The sequence below is a fragment of the Cryptomeria japonica genome, chromosome 1 (genome assembly GCF_030272615.1).
Source record: "Cryptomeria japonica chromosome 1, Sugi_1.0, whole genome shotgun sequence".
Classification (NCBI taxonomy): Eukaryota; Viridiplantae; Streptophyta; class Pinopsida; order Cupressales; family Cupressaceae; genus Cryptomeria; species Cryptomeria japonica.
The window spans coordinates 181,531,802-181,549,038 of NC_081405.1; positions in this window are offsets into that span (position 1 = coordinate 181,531,802).

Genomic DNA, 17,237 nt, shown 5'->3' on the forward strand with positions numbered 1-17,237 from the left:
GACAAAACATCAATGCAATAGATAATCAATTTCACCAAATGGCTAATAGATAAACCTTCAAAACAAAAATTGAGAAATATGCATTCATAGGTGGCACTATTAGTCAAGGTACAGCTGGAGAAATTATTGGATATTGCATTCATTAGACTGATTGAGTACCCTGAGTGGATTTCTAAATTGGTACCTATTGGTAAACTATATTGTACTATCAAAATATGTACAAATGTTAGAGATATTGGTAAGGCTTTTCCTAAAGATGATTTTGTTGGCATAACTAATGGAGATGATGATGAGATGAGAAGATGACTAGTAAAGTTGATATGATCAGGTATATATTTTTATTGATGTCAACTAGTTTGACCAGATGCAAAACTAGCAAAGGAGAGAAGCAGAAGCTACTTGGAAAATATATGTTGATTCACGTGTTCTGGTTCAGAATATATGTTCATAACATTGGCATGAGTCTGTGAGTGAAATCGCATCAAGCTTGGTGAACCAAAAAGAAAATTTATAATTGACTATTATGAACATTGTGTTGGGACTCATCAAAATTGAGTCAAGTTTAGAGGCCTATTTCAAAATTTTGCTCCGCATGTCAGAAAAGTACCTGAATAAATTAGTTTGAATGGCCTAGTTTGTGACAGGTCAAAATGGAGCCCGTTGATTTTAAGAGGGTAAGGCTCGGGATTCATGTCCCACACCTTTCATTTGGCCTATTCAGTGATGTGCAACTTTCAGAATTCAATTTGGATAAGTTTATGAGGTACCCATTTTGAGGGGTGATCTGAAAGTGCATTTTAGGCACAAATGCAGATTTTATTGAGTAGCCTACTTTGAGCAATTATATCTTTTGCCTTGTTGATTATCATGAAAAAATTAAAAATGGATTCAATTGTATGCATAACTGTAAGTTAGCCTACAAAATTTCAAGCCTTGACGAATCCATTTGCTCATTTTTCAAAGCCAAATCCATTTGCAGTTTGTGTGGTTTTGCAAGTCCCTGTTTCGACAGCTAGTCGGAGCCCTGTTTCGCACAAGTGTAAAAGTTGCCTCAGTAAGAATCACATCATAATATTTGTTCCAAGCTAATGTTAGTATAAATGATGAGCTACATTTAAAATTTCAAGCCTTTATCAATCCGTTTGATCTATTTTCAAAAGGATTCATTTAGCTATCATTTTCAGTTATCCGTACTTTCAGTGCTATATTAGTTAAAGTAGCTGTTTTTATGAGTGTGCCATTTGCATCTTGTCAATCTTGTGATCAAAATGAGAATTCAAAGATTTAATATGTACTTCAAGGTATCTATGTTTCAATTTTGAGGGCCTATGGAGGTCATTTGATATTTTTGAGAAAGGCGTCATGTGTTGCCAGGACATTGACTTCATCAGGTCCGCAGTGTCGACAAAGCTAGTTTGTCATTTTCGCTGATTAATATCTCTTCACTCGCGACACATCTTGAGAAACCGTTTGGTAGATTTCATGCTTGCATATCAGAGTACATGCCTGTCAGATGGCGAGCTCCAAAAAGGTGTATTGACAGGTTTGAAAATTACGTCTTCGCGATTAAATGTGAAAACGTGGCGTAATTGCTAGAAGGATGTAAAATGTGGATTAATGATCCAAAAATGATGTCGATCATTTCCAGAGGTGTGTTTAAAGTTCCTGAATCATTCCAGAGGTCAGTTGCATGAAATTGAAAACTTTTTTAGTTGGACCCACTTTGGAGCCTGACCTGACTCATGCCCGTACTTTGATTTTATTAGCAATTTTGTTTACTAAAAGATCATGCAAGATCTCCTCCATATGTGGCTGTTAGTTAAGGCATTGGAAATCATATGCAAAATTCAATTGTGAAGTGTTGAAGATTTCAATAAATGCAAGATATCAGCTTGTCAGGCAAATTTGATGTGAAGTCAAATAAGGAATAGCAAAAAGAAAGGATAAGTTGATCTATAAGTCCGTTGGGAGGGAGAGATGTCAAGAGTCATCATTTGAAAGGACAAAAATTGATTCACCAACATGTAAAAGAGACCCAAGGAAATCAATTCAACCATTTATATTTCAAAATTGATTGTGATCTAAGGCAGAGTGAATTAATACCAGCAGACCAATGACTTTCAAGGAGACATTCAATTAAATACAAACAGTTTACATTCCCCTTCTCTCATGTAGTTTTGGCAGAGGCTGAAACTTTATGCAAATTCCATTGGCCTGGTCTCCAATTCTCCTTGCTGTGTGTGGTTTGTAAAAGAGAGCAATAAAAATCAAAGTCAAATGCAATCCTCCAGCAATAGCTCCTCCCTAACTTGCATTGCCATTTCATCCTCCCAGCAGTCCACGTGAGGATTAGAGGAGGGCTTGCAGAAGACTCCAAGTTGCATGTAGTTCATTGGAGGGTTGTTTTGATGTTTTCAGAAACCATGCTAAATGCAAAGACCAGTCCATCCTCCTTTCTCACGTGGCATGCAATGCAATGTAGAATTCAGACCAAATGCAATTTAATAGAGTAAATCCCCCCGCATGGAATAGAATGTGGAGTGTGGGGAAGGCACAAAATGCTTTCACAACAAATGCAAACAATCCAAAACCATCCCACATGACTAGTGAAAAAGGAAGTTTAAAACTTCAAGCAAATGTGTGGAGGATGGAGAAGGAGCTGCAGGGGGATGTAAGGCAAGTGCTCCAGGCTCACGTGGTGTTTAGAGTCACGGCAAATGTTAATAAACTACAGTGGCTTCCTCCCTCATGTGCCCCCATATCCCACACTGTGCATGGAAATTGAAAGGTATTAAAAATTCAAAGCAATGCAATAAATAGATGTATCTCTAGCTTTTCAAACATGTTGAATCCTCCCTTGCATAAAATGAAATGGTGTATAAGTTTTATAAATCTTTCAGTAAGTGTATTTTCAGAGAAAGGGCGATGGTTTTGAAGCTTCCAAACAGTAGGTTCTATTAGTGGTTAAGTTTTAGTTCCCAAAACCTCAGCCACCATTCTCCTTTGCCAGTCATTGAAAGGATAAAAGGCTTTGTAAACTTTCAAGTAAATAGCATTGGTAGGTGTAAATTTAAAATCCACATTTTGCCCCAAGTCTTCCCTCTGCGTGGTAAAGGAATAGCAGGTAGTGTGGCATGGAGACAATAGCAGCAATCAAAAACCAATAATGCAAAATGTAATAGCATCCCTCTTGTGCGTGGTTGGAAAGACCATCGAACTTCATGCAAATGTCCAGAAAACACCATTAAAACACTCAGGAAAAGCTCCAAAACATGCAGCTCTAGGCATAAGCCTTAATCCCACATGGACTTGGAAGTGGTTCTCTTTTATATTTAAATGCAAAACCTTACTAATGTAATATGTCTAAACCATAAAGGCTTTTGACGGATGGCCCCTATGGGCGCCCAAGGTGGGCCCACGTGTGAGCACGGATCCCGAGGGGATGAAGGAGGTGACTGAGCAATGACCAGGTGGACCCCACACAGGCACACTTCCTGAGGTAAATGGGCAAATTTTGCAGAGAAAGGTCAGCTTGACCAGTGATTAGGTCTGAGATGATCTGATGAAGTGCATGATTTCACGGGCTGAAGATGCATGCGAGTTACACCCTTTGAAATAGTGAAAAGGGTAAAGATCATGCAGGTTCCAGCCGATCGGATGGTCCACGTGGTTTCGCAGGCTAAAGTTGCTCGCCAATTAAGCCCTGCGAAATAGCGAAATGTGAAATGGCAAAAATGGTGAAAATGTAGTGGGTTAAAGAATGTGCATGTTAGATGGAGATCAACGGCTCGTGCTGCTTCATGAAGGAAAGATGCACATGAGATAGAGGCCATGAAGTGGCAAAAGCCAAGTGGCACACAAGTGGCAGGTCTAGTCAGCGGTCCAATAGGTGGGTCCTGGTGAGGTGGTGATGACGTGGTGCAGAGGTGGCGATGATGTGGATGACAAGCAAGCAGACACATGGCGAAGTGATGAGGTGTCATCCGAGGTGGCACCCAATGGACCCCATCAACCAATCAGGTCCTGCCATGTGGCAAAGCGTCGGGGCCCAAGAGGAGCGAAAAATTAAAATTAAAATCAGTAAATTATATAGTTTAAACTATATTAAAATTCAAAAAATTTAAATGATGTGCACAAATGGGGAATTAATTTGCCCAGGGCTCATTTTTTGGCCAAATGTAGAAGTATTATATATTGTCGAAAAGCTCTCAAGATGAGGAATTCAGTTATGGAGTTAGTTTCAACATGTGGGATATTTTGGAAGCTGTTTCCATGGGAAAGAAGAAGATAATGAATTTCAGTTGGAGAAAGGGGACACATGGCATGTTCTGATGGATTCTGATATTTTCCCTCTCCTTCTTATTCCCAATTCTTCTCAGTTGTGGGGGTTCCATTTTTTGAGAGATTTGATCCAAGGGAGAAATCCAAGATTGCAGGTTCCAGTGATGGAATCTTTTTATCAATGCAAATGATAGTGTGTTCTTCTATGTTTTCAGTGTTGTCTTTACTGTAGGTTTAGTTTCAGTTTACAGGTTCACATATATGCAAGGCATGTGTGAGTTTCCATGAAATTGTCTCCAAAATGTACTCAGATTCATATAATTTCATATTACCAAGGATAATTTGAGTTGTCTCTTTTAGATTCCTCTAAGAGTGTAATGTTTGTCTTTTGGGTATTCTTCATGGAAGGATTTAAATCCTAAAACCTAGCATTAATGATTTTGAATGCATATTGGATATATATACATATAAGTATGGTTTTGTGATAGAGCAGAGGATTGTATTAATGTAAGGCATTGATACATGAAAATTTAATGTTGAAAAGAATTTGCATCTGAGATTTCTCTTCCAGTTTTATGCATGACTCTGTTGCTTGGATAAGGCACTGGTCTCTTGTAATATTGAAAGGTTGTTAGAATACCATTTAATAATCCAAAATAAGAATATCATTTTATATTTTATGTTATGTGGAAGTGTCCCTCCATCTCATGATTCAAAATGTTGAGTTGCAAGTGTGGATCTAGCCCATCTGCAGTTACCTCTTAGTTTTGAACCTTTTGAGATCCATCTGCTTTTTATTGATGCAGTCTTGTGTGTGATAGATCTGATTAAACACATCAAAGGTATACCCGCCTAGGTTTCGCAGAGCCTGAAGAGTAGAAGGATTCATATCCTTGTCATTTTTTCCAAGCCCTGAGGTGTTTCATTGATAGAGATTGGCTATCTCGTAGATAGATTTACAGGTATACTTGGGTTATCACTTTTGGTGAACAAAAAAAATTGTGACTTTGCTGGGGAGTCATGAGAATGGAAATTGCCTAAATTCATCCAGTTGGTCTATCTATTGTGTATGCATAGAGTGTGAAAGTGAATTTATGAGTTAGAAAATGTTCCATGTTCTGGATCTGCAAAATGATATGTGTTTCATATCATATTTTATGAAGGAGTAACAATGAATGCATGGTTGAAAGTTGTGAGAAGTTCTTTTAGCTGTAGGTGAATTTTTCCCAATTCCTTAGTTGGGTCATGACAATGTGGTTCATACTAGTATTAAATATCCTGGAAGAGTGTTGATTGTAGCAAGATCGAAGGAGTAAAGAGATTTAAATTTATGATTGAATGGTTCTGCTATTGAAAATATCCTCTATGCAAGAGGTGGTGATTCTATGATAAAAGACCATGCCAAAAGTGTGAAGTAAATCTCCAGATCTATAAGTCTTACAGCTACAAATCTCCAGGTATTTTCAGAGGATTTAAATGCAAGGCACCTCTTCTGAAAGTTTGAATGTATAATGTAGTTTTCCCATTTAGTGAACAACACTAGTTTAGAGGGAAAGAGAGAATCTCAAAACTGATTTGCATATCTATGTTGCTAAAATATTCAGTGTATATTATCCTCCATAGTATGCAAATGTGGAAGAACTTTATGTCAAGCAATGTTAAGGAATAGATTTGAATAAAGATACTTGCTTGAAGTTTTTTATACAAGGTTGTATAATCATTTGTGGGAGTTAGAAAAAATGAATAGTGAAGTTTTTCAACCTTGTGTATTTCCACATAGAGCCATGCCTGGTGAAGTGTCACAACCGTATAATAGGAGAAGTTTCATCATGAACCATTATGTTGTTCTAAATTTCAGAGATATTCTAGGTTACCCAAATCCCATACCCACAGAAATTAGAAAGTATTTGCCCATATTTAGTGGGAAGTAATCAGAATCAGCATGTCAACATTTTAAAAGATTTTCAAATTTGGTAGAAGAATTCAAAATTTGTCAGGAAGATATATGCATGAAATTGTTTGTTTAGTCATTGAAAGAAGATGCAAGAGATTGGTTTTCTTTTTTGCCAGTGAATTCTATTACCTCATGGGAAGAATTGATTTCAGATTTCATGGATCAATTTGATGAGAAGGTGAGTGATTCTGACTTGCTGAAAGAATTCACTTATATACAAATCAGGGAAGATGAATTGGTACCAATGTTTAATATTAGATTTTCACAAGCTTTGTCCAAAATTTCTAGAAAGTATAAACTTGATAATAAAGTATGTCTGGATGTTTACATGAGTGCATTTGATGAGAAGATGGGTTTCCTATTGAGAAACAAAGAACCCAAAACCTTGTATGAAGCTTTTAACACAGCTAGATATATGGAAAATAACTTGAAATTTGGGATAGCTAAGAGGTTTGTGTTTATTGTAGTTTCTTATCAAAGCACCTTCAATGGTGAAATACCATGTGAAGATGAGAAAATCATTCCTTGTCTAGGTGCATCAAGCTCTGCAATTCCGAATGGTTTTGTTGATGCATGTGTTTCAGATTTAAATGAGAGTCAAGAGCCTCTACTGTTAATGCAGTTGTATCTCATAGTAGTGATGGAATGATCAGTGGGAAGTGTTGTGAAAATGTTGATACAGAGATAGATATATACAAGGGGTATGTACCATTTGATTTGTATGCCAGTTATGATGATTATGTGGTTGCCAATTACCAAGTGAATCATGCATCTATCCGGTATAATATTAATGAAAATAATGATGGTGATGACCATCAATCCTTACATGATGTTGATGTATTTGATGTTGAAATACTAAATACAGAGGGATTACTAAGTGTTGCTATTTGTGTGAGTGAAAATGTGCCATATGATGAAAATCAGAATTGTTTAGTGCAAACAATAGTTGATCCTCACTTAGATATTGATAATCTCAATTGTGTTGAGGATGAAGTAAATCTATTTTCAGATTTCACTTCAGATTTCACTTCTTCTAATCATGTTGATAATCTTTCTATTTTGAAAGTTATGCACAAAGTTAATTCAAAAAATTGTAATGGTACACATGATTGTGATAAAGATATAGCACACATGGATGGAAATTTTTTTACGGAATCTCACATGGAATAGCAAAGTGCAATGCAAGTCTAGAAGATTGCAGAACTTAAGAAAGCTCTTGGAGTTGTGGACAAGAAGGTTCAAATGTTGGAGAGCCTTCGAGTTGTTGATGAAGACCTTCTGAAATATAGTGAAGAGGATTCTTCAGAAAAGGACTATGAACTGAATGTTTGTATACTTGATGAACAACATGCTGATCTAACAGATGGTTCTATGACAGAAAATTTTAGTGAACATGCTAAAAACTCATCTGATGAAGTAAATTGCAGCGATGTTCATTTTCATTCTTTGGTTGATGACAAGTGTTTTTTTGGTGAAGAAGATCAATTGTGGCAAGATAAGTATGATTAACTTGATTTTCAGAATGATGGTCATAGGATAAAATCTTATGAATGTGAAACATGGAACACTGAGGATTGTTCCAGCCAAGTGTCAATTTCTTCTTTGCTTGATGAAGATGATTATGATGATCGAATGGATGGTGTTTTTAGCAATTTTACTAATGCTTTATTCAATGCTGATATAGATACGGACCAGCCACTTCAGTGTCATAATGTTCATAAGGGGGTTCTTCATTTTGTTTCTAACCCTTTGTATGAAGAAATAACTGATCAACCAAATGTTGTAAATGATGAACTAGTCCATAATACTAATAGAATTTTGAACAGCAATAGCATGGGTTGTAAAAAATTATTTCATGATGAAGGTAAGAAGCATGGATTATGTGATGATCATTTAAAACCACAAATGAAAGTGTTTCAGGTGGATATAATTTTGGATGAAAAAGATTCAGCTGAGGATTTGCTTCAGCCAAAGGTATGCATTCTTTTCCATGAATGGGATGTTAAGAATGTAGAGGTTTTCAGTTTGATAAGCAAGGATAGTATGAGGTGTGATCAGCATAGTGAAGTATCGCATCCGGATTGTAATGTTCATGTTCCTTGTTTGCATCAGCTAGTTAGTAATGCCCCTCATTCTATGAATTCAAATGATAACAAGGTGAGTGATGATAGGAATTGCAATGTTGAAAATGAGTGTTTTATTTTTCAAGTTCAGCATGATGATGTCCTTGCAAATGGTAGAACTGATTGGGATAGTGAAATGCATGGTATCTTGTGGGAAGGCCTCTATGGTGAATTATCTCATGTTTTTACTTGTGTTGAAGTAGTGTGTGATTACAAAGTTCAAAATCAGACCAAAGGTAAGCACACCAGCTATTACAGTAATGAGACAAAAGAGGTGGATTATAAAAGTTATGCTCAGTTGTTATTGAAAGGTGCCTTTTTTTGGATCTTAACATCAGGTGATGAGAATCAGATTTTTGATAGAGGTAAATGCTAAGATTGTTTGAGCAGCTTATGATTAGTTTTGAGTATGTTTGTATATCTTGTATAGTTGCTTTGCTTTCAGTTATGTGGTTTTCAATAAAGTGCCTTACTATTTGGGTAGAATAAGAAAGCCCAATTTTTGAGAAGAGAAGAAATGAGAATGATCCATTTTTGGGTGGTCTGCTTAACCATTGATTCTAGATTCTTGTGTTGATCTTGCAATCAACCATCCCCAGTTAGAGCCACTATTGGGACTCATCAAAATTGAGTCAAGTTTAGAGGCCTATTTCAAAATTTTGCTCCGCATGTCAGAAAAGTACCTGAATAAATTAGTTTGAATGGCCTAGTTTGTGACAGGTCAAAATGGAGCCCGTTAATTTTAAGAGGGTAAGGCTCGGGATTCATGTCCCACACCTTTCATTTGGCCTATTCAGTGATGTGCAACTTTCAAAATTCAATTTGGATAAGTTTATGAGGTACCCATTTTGAGGGGTGATCTGAAAGTGCATTTTAGGAACAAATGTAGATTTTATTGAGTAGCCTACTTTGAGCAATTATATCTTTTGTCTTGTTGATTTTCATGAAAAAATTCAAAATGGATTCAATTGTATGCATAAATGTGAGTTAGCTTGCAAAATTTCAAGCCTTGACGAATCCATTTGCAGTTTGTGTGGTTTGGCAAGTCCCTGTTTCAATAGCTAGTTGGAGACCTATTTCGCACAAGTGTAAAAGTTGCCTCAGTAAGCATCACATCATAATGTTTGTTCTAGGCTAATGTCAGTATAAATGATGAGATATGTTTAAAATTTCAAGCCTTCATCAATCCGTTTGATCGGTTTTCAAAAGGATTCATTTAGCTATCATTTTCAGTTATCCGTACTTTCAGTGCTATATTAGTTAAAGTAGCTATTTTTATGAGCGCACCATTTGCGTCATGTCAATCTTGTGATTGAACTGAGAATTCAAAGATTTAATATGTACTTCAAGGTACCTATGTTTCAATTTTGAGGGCCTACGGAGGTCATTTGATATTTTTGAGAAAGGCGTCATGTGTTGCCAGGACATTGACTTCAACAGGTCCGCAGTGTCGACAAAGCCAGTTTGTCATTTTTGCCAATTAATATCTCTTCGCTTGGGACTTGTCTTGAGAAACCGTTTGATAGATTTCATGCTTGCATATCAGAGTACATGCCTGTTAGATGGCAAGCTCTAGAAAGGTGTTTTGATAGGTTTGAAAATTATGTCTTCACGATTAAATGCGAAAATGTGGCATAATTGCTTGAAGGATGTAAAATATGGATTAATGATCCGAAAATGATGTTGATCATTTCCAGAGGTGTGTTTAAAGTTCTTGAATCATTCCAAAGGTCAGTTGCATGAAATTGAAATTTTTTTTAGTCGGACCCACTTTGGGGCCCAACCTGGCTCATGCCCATACTTTGATTTTATTGGCAATTTTGTTTACTAAAAGATTGTGCAAGACCTCCTCCATATGTGGCTATTGGTTAAGGCATTGGAAATCATATGCAAAATTCAATTGTGAAGTGTTCAAGATTTCAATAAATGAAAGATAGTAGCTTGTCAGGCAAATTTGATGTGAGTCAAATAAGGAATAGAAAAAAGAAAGGATAAGTTGATCTATAAGTTGGCTAGGAGGGAGAGATGTCAAGAGTCATCATTTGAAAGGACAAAAATTGATTCACCAACATGCAAAAGAGACCCAAGGAAATCAATTCAACCATTTATATTTCAAAATTGATTGTGATCTAAGGCAAAGCGAATTAATACCACCAGACCAGCGACTTTCAAGGAGACATTCAATTAAATATAAATAGTTCACATTCCCCTTCTCTCATGTAGTTTTGGCAGAGCCTGAAAGTTTATGCAAATTCCATTGGCCTGGTCTCCAATTCTCCTTTCTGTGTGTGGTTTGTAAAAGAGAGCAATAAAATTCAAAGTCAAATGCAATGCTCCAGCAATAGCTCCTCCCTAACTTGCATTGCGATTTCATCCTCCCAACAGTCCATGTGAGGATTATAGAAGGGATTGTAGAAGACTCCAAGTTCCATGTAGTTCATTGGAGGGCCATTTTGATGTTTTCAGAAACCAAGCTAAATGCAAAGACCAGTCCATCCTCCTTTCTCACATGGCATGCAATGCAATGTAGAATTCAGACCAAATGCAATTTAACAGAGTAACTCCCCTTGCGTGGAATAGAATGTGGAGTATGGGGAAGTCACAAAATGCTTTCACAGCAAATGCAAATAGTCCAAAATCCTCCCACGTGACTGGTGAAAAAGGAAGTTTAAAACTTCAAGCAAATGTGTGGAGGATGGAGAAGGAGCTGCAAAGGGATGTAAGGCAAGTGCTCTAGGCTCACGTGGTGTTTAGATTCATGGCAAATGTTAATAAACTGTAGTGGCTTCCTCCCTCATGTGTCCCCATATCCCACGCTGTGTGTGGAAATTGAAAGGTATTAAAAATTCAAGCAATGCAATAAATAGATGTATCTCTGGCTTTTCAAACATGTTGAATCGTCCCTTGCATAGAATGAAATGGTGTATAAGTTTTATAAATCTTTCAGCAAGTGTATTTTCAGAGAAAGGGCGATGGTTTTGAAGCTTCCAAATAGTAGGTTCTATTAGTGGTTAAGTTTTAGTTCCCAAAAATTCAGCCACCATTCTCCCTTGCCAATCGTTGAAAGGATAAATGGCTTTGTAAACTTTCAAGTAAATAGCATTGGTAGGTGTAAATTTCAAATCCACATTTTGCCTCAAGTCTTCCCTCTGCGTGGTAAAGGAATAGCAGGCAGTGTGGCATGGAGACAATAGCAGTAATCAAAAACCAATAATGTAAAATGTAATAGCATCCCTTCTGTGTGTGGTTGGAAAGACCATCGAACTTCATGCAAATGTCCAAAAAACACCATTAAAACACTCAGGAAAAGCTCCAAAACATGCAGCTCCAGGCATAAGCCTTAATCCCACATGCATTGGGAAGTGGTTCTCTTTTGTATTTAAATGCAAAAACTTACTAATGTAATATGTCTAAGCCATAAAGGCTTTTGAGGGATGGCCCCTATGAGCACCCAAGGTGGGCCCATGTGCGAGCATGGATCCAGAGGCGGTGTCTAAGCGGCGACCAGTTGGACCCCACGCAGGCATGCTTCTCGAGGCAAATAGGCAAATTTTGCAGAGAAAGGTCGGCTTAACCGGTGAGTAGGTCCAAGATGATCTGATGAAGTGCGTGATTTCATGGGTCGAAGATGCACGCGAGTTACACCCTATGAAATAGTGAAAAAGGTAAACATCATGCAGGTTCCAACCGATCGGACGGTCCATGCGGTTTCACAGGCTGAAGTTGCTCGCCAATTAAGCCCTGCGAAACAGTGAAATGCAAAATGGTGAAAATGGCAAAAATGTAGTGGGTTAAAGAACGTGCATGTTAGATGGAGATCAACGGCTCACGCTGCTTCATGAAGGAAAGATGCACATGAGATAAAGGCCATGAAGTGGCAAAAGCTAAGTGGCAGGTCCAGTCAGCAGTCCAGCAGGCGGGTCCTAGTGAGGTGGTGATGACATGGCGTAGAGGTGGCGATGACATGGATGACAAGCAAGCAGACATATGGTGGTGTAAAGCAGAAAAATCAAACCCTAGTTGCTCTCCCCTCTTCCAACTCCGAGGAGAGAGAAGGGAGGTCACTAGGGTTGGCGGTTTTCACTTAGGGGGACTTTACATTCAAAAGAGGGGCTGAAACCCACAAGATCCAATCCCATACAATGCAAGATTGGATTCTAAATGAGTTTCAAGGGTTAAGACAGCAAGGCTACCCTCTTTTGTAAAGAATGTTGATAAGAGAATTAAGCTAGGAATGCATAGAAAGTGAGAAAGATTCGCTTCTAAACTGAGATAGGGATATAGGATGAAGCTGCGGACCTGGAATTAGCAGTAAAATGTCGATACGACGCTGTCCTGCAAATTTGAGCGAAAGTTGATGGGATAATGGCGCCCGACGTGCACACGGTCCTCCGAAAAATCTGCGAAACGAAGGGGGATCTGTTCGTCTCTGCACAAGGATTCCAGATCTTCAATTTCAGCCGCGTACCTGCAAGCTACACACAGAAAAGCGAAGACGATTGGGGGGTTAGGGATTAGGGGTTTGCCCTTAGGTCAAACCCCAGTTTTGGAATTAACCAAGAAATGAGAAATGTTGTAAATGTAAATGTTTGTAATGTAAAACAAGTACTAATACCTTGTTGTAAGGATGTTTGTATCCTTATGTGCGAAGGTATAGATGTTTTTGTATGTTGTATGTTGTAATAGTATGTAGTAAGTGATCTCCTCTTCAATGGTTGAATCCTTGTCTTGAATGCAACACTTAGCTTTGAATGGAGACTTAGAATGCTCAATTGCTTGGAGGAATGCTTGAATGCTTGAATGCTTGAATGTTTGAGTATCGTTTCCACGCCTTTTCCATCTTACCAAAATGGGAGAGGAAAATGTAGTTTATATACTTGTCAATTAGGGCTGATAGACTGATTTTCCCGACATTAGGCCGACCAGGAAATGTTATTTTTCCAATTTGCAAACAAAAAGACCCAAAGCCCCATAGGAGACCGGGCCCAAAATAGGGCCAGGGACCAGGGCGTTGGGCGCTCTGGTCCCACCTCCCGGGACAGCAGGGTGCAAAGGAGGATCAGGCCAGGGTGCAAGAAAATGCAGTTTTTGGTGTCGCAGATGAGTTTCAGGGTCTTCATTTAGGTTCCATGTTGCGTCACCATCGTGAAGACCCAAATGCAGTCGAAATTGCAAGTGTCGCAATCTTAGGATGCTACATTTAGCCCCCACTTTAGCGGGAGTATGGGCGTACGCTCATACTTTTGGTAAAGTACAAGGAAACAACATTGAAAGACTTTCACCACGTCAAGGAGGCAAGACACACCAAGCCCCTAGCGGACTAAGGATCTTACGACTTTGATTGACAAAGTAAAAGGGAAGATCACAAGGGAGAACCATGACTGTCAGTAGTAAGGTTCCCTCACTATGAGTCATGCAAGAGAAATACCAAAAATTTTCAAGGCAAAGCTAAGTTCACCAAGAAATTTTCAAGTATCTTGAAGGGATAGACGGGGTGTATGCCCCCCTACATTAAAGCGATCGCACATGCCTCAACGGGGGTGATTGCTTTAATGTAGTGATACACATAAGAAATGAGAAGGGAAAGGAGCACGCTATCACAAAGATTTAGCCCCCAAGTGTGAGATAAACCCAAAACACAAAGCACGAGGTGACTTCACTTTCCTCGGGGTTAGTATGCTGTATGATAAGTCATGTATATCATATGTATGTATGCATAATTGTTCTTCATTCCCCAATCAAGGAAGGTCACCTAGAAGAAGGGAACACATGTGTCTTGAGAGAGACCAAAAGAGTTCTCAATGCTTTACATCATCCTCAAGTAGACAACACTAAGGACAACAAATAGAAGAATGAGAATAACACATAGAAGAAGTAACACAAGAGAGGAGGAGAGAATCTGCTATGCTAATGAAACTAGTCTAGCACGTCATCTACCCCCCGATCTTACTGATCAATGTTTCGGGAAGGCAGGGAACACGCTAGAGGAGGAACATCCAACACAACAGATGGAGCTATCACAAGATCCAAACAAGGGCTATGTTCATGTTCCAAGCCACGTTGTTCTTGTCTAGGAGCTAGGATAAGTGCTTTAGAAAATTTGTTAGATAAATGGTTATCAATATCAACAAGTTCATATTCACTATCAGAAGCAAGAGGAGTAACATTTTCATCATGAATAACATTTTCATCTATATCATCATCAAGATTTATAAAAATAGGATCTTTAACTCGCACAGGATCAAGACCATCATGCATCTTATGTTTAGGAGATTTTGGCTCAATTTCCAGCTGAGGAGAAAATGGAATAATGCTTGTTGAAGGTGTTTTTGGAGATTGTAAAGTTTGAGAAGCAGCTGCTTGAGCTCTAAGATGACACTTTCATCTGTGTTCACGCGCATAACGATTTCATCTAGTCTTAGTAGGAAGTTGAGAACATTGAGGAGGAGGAATGTTCTCATCCTTATCACTTAGGTGTTTAGGTTGTGGTCTCTTAGGCTGGATAATAGGAGAAGAAGAAGGTCTCTTCTCTCTATAAAAGGAAGGAGGAGGAACTGCTCCATATAAAGGAGGAATATTTGGTTTAGGAAGGAGACGAAGTCCATCATGACGAGGAGGTATAGGTCTACTCTTAGAAATTTTATTAGGCATAGACATAGTTACATCCATAGGGATGGGTTGGGAATCTTCTTGAGGAAAGCCATTAGTTTTATCTTTCAAAGGAAGAACTTCCTTCTCAAGAATGATAGGAATATCAAGTTTGGGTGTTCTAGGTTCACTTAGAGATAGGATCATATCTGTTTTCCACTTTTGATAAGATTTGAAAAGATGATCACTTCGTGGAGGAAGAGATTGGAATTGTTTCGGCCAAAAATAATCAATAGGAACTCTAGAAGTTCTTCCAGCTGGTTTAAATAGACTATGATTAACAGTAACAACTTCACCATTATGGGGAAATTTCAAACACTTGTGAATAGGAGAAGCAATAGCTTTCATGGAAGATAGCTAAGGATAGCCAAGCTTCACACGAAATTGTTCGGACGAAGGGATAATAGAAAAGCTCACATCAAGGGATTTGTTATGAACTTCAATAGGTAATGTAATAGATCCAATTGCAGGAGAAGAAAATGCATCAAATAATTTCACAATCACATCTGTTTTGTCATAGATCACTTGATTCAATTGCAAAGTAAAAAGAAATTCTTCAGTAATAACATTAACCATGCATGAAGGATCAATAAGCACTCCACGGAAAGGTGTATTCTTGACTTTTGCAACTATGTATAAAGGAACATCAGGTGCCCTGATAGTTTCACTAGAATCAAATGTGATGGAAGGTTCTTTAGGATTTTCTTGCTGCTCTACAAAATTAATCACATTCGGAGTCATAGACACAAGACCATCAGATGAGAGAGAGGAATCATTAGTCTCAATCGCATTAGAGGTATGAGAAGGTAATGGATTAGTAAAAATCTGAAGATTTTGGTTAGGAGGAGCTACAGATGTGTTGCCTTTATCATTCACTCCGGAAACAGAGATAGTATTATTATCAATCAAATCTTGAATTTTACCCTTTAAAGCAAAACATTTTTCAGTATCATGCCCAGGTTGACGATGAAATTGACAAAAAGATTTGTTATCAAAATAAGGTGAATTAATCTTTGTAGGATCAATTTGCCTTATAGGAGGAAGAGTAAGCACATTTTGTTCCAATAACTTATTCATAATACTATGCAATGATTCATTCAAAGGAGTATACTTTCTTTCTTTCTTGAAAAACTTAGAAATAGGAGGCACACCTGATGTTGCATTCACATTGTTGTTGATGATGTTTTCATTGAATTTGATGGAATCTTTGTTTGGTTTAAACTTCCCAAATGGTTGTTGACTGCTATCACCCTTATCACTCGGAGCCATAGGATGTGATTGTTCCATTTGACTCACAGTCAGTTGATAATTGTGAAGAGTTGCACACAACTGTTGGAAAGAAGTAAACTCAGAAAACAGAAGTTTGTCTCGAATATCTTTTTGTAAATTAGAAATAAAGATTCTTTGAATATCATTGTTAGGTACTGGAAAAGAAATTTGAGCATACAAATGCTTATATCTACCAATGAAATCGGTCACTTTTTCTTTAACACCTTGTTTACAATGCATTAAATCAATCAAAGTAACTTTCGGACTTATATTGTTTTGAAATTATTGAATGAAAGCATTTGCAAGTTGTTCGAAAGAAGTAATAGAATAAGAAGGCAATGAGCAATACCATTGTAGGGCTTTGTCTCTTAATGTCCTAGTAAACAGTTTTGCAAGCAACCTTTGGTCATAAGCAAAATCGGTACATATTGTTTGAAAAGTCTTAACATGTGTTAGAGGATCACTTTTACCATTGTAAAGCTCCAAATGTGGGATTTCAACATGTTTAGGAGGGATAGCTTGGACAATGTCAAGAGAAAGTGGGCTCGCAACATCAAATGTGGGCACACTAAACTTAGATTGATTCATAGAGGCAATTTGTTGCTGTAAAGAAGAGACAGTTTGTGCAAGATTGTTAATGGTCGCTTCAGTCGAAGAATTCATATTAGATGTGTTAGATTGAGGCGTTATGTTATTGAAAGAAGGTAAAGAGTAAGGTGGTGGGACACTATGATAATTAGTCATAGGAGATGATTGGACAGGAGGAACACTACAAGGAGGAATGGAATGGTTGAATGAATTGCCCCCTTGTGTCATGTTCATTTGTGGAGATGTTATAGGAACACTCATTGAAGGAATGAATGACGAAGTTAGATTAAATGAAGGAAGAGGGTTAATTGAAGAAGAAGGATTGCCCCCATGACTAGTGATCACAGGGGGAATGTCTTGTATAGAAGTAGTCA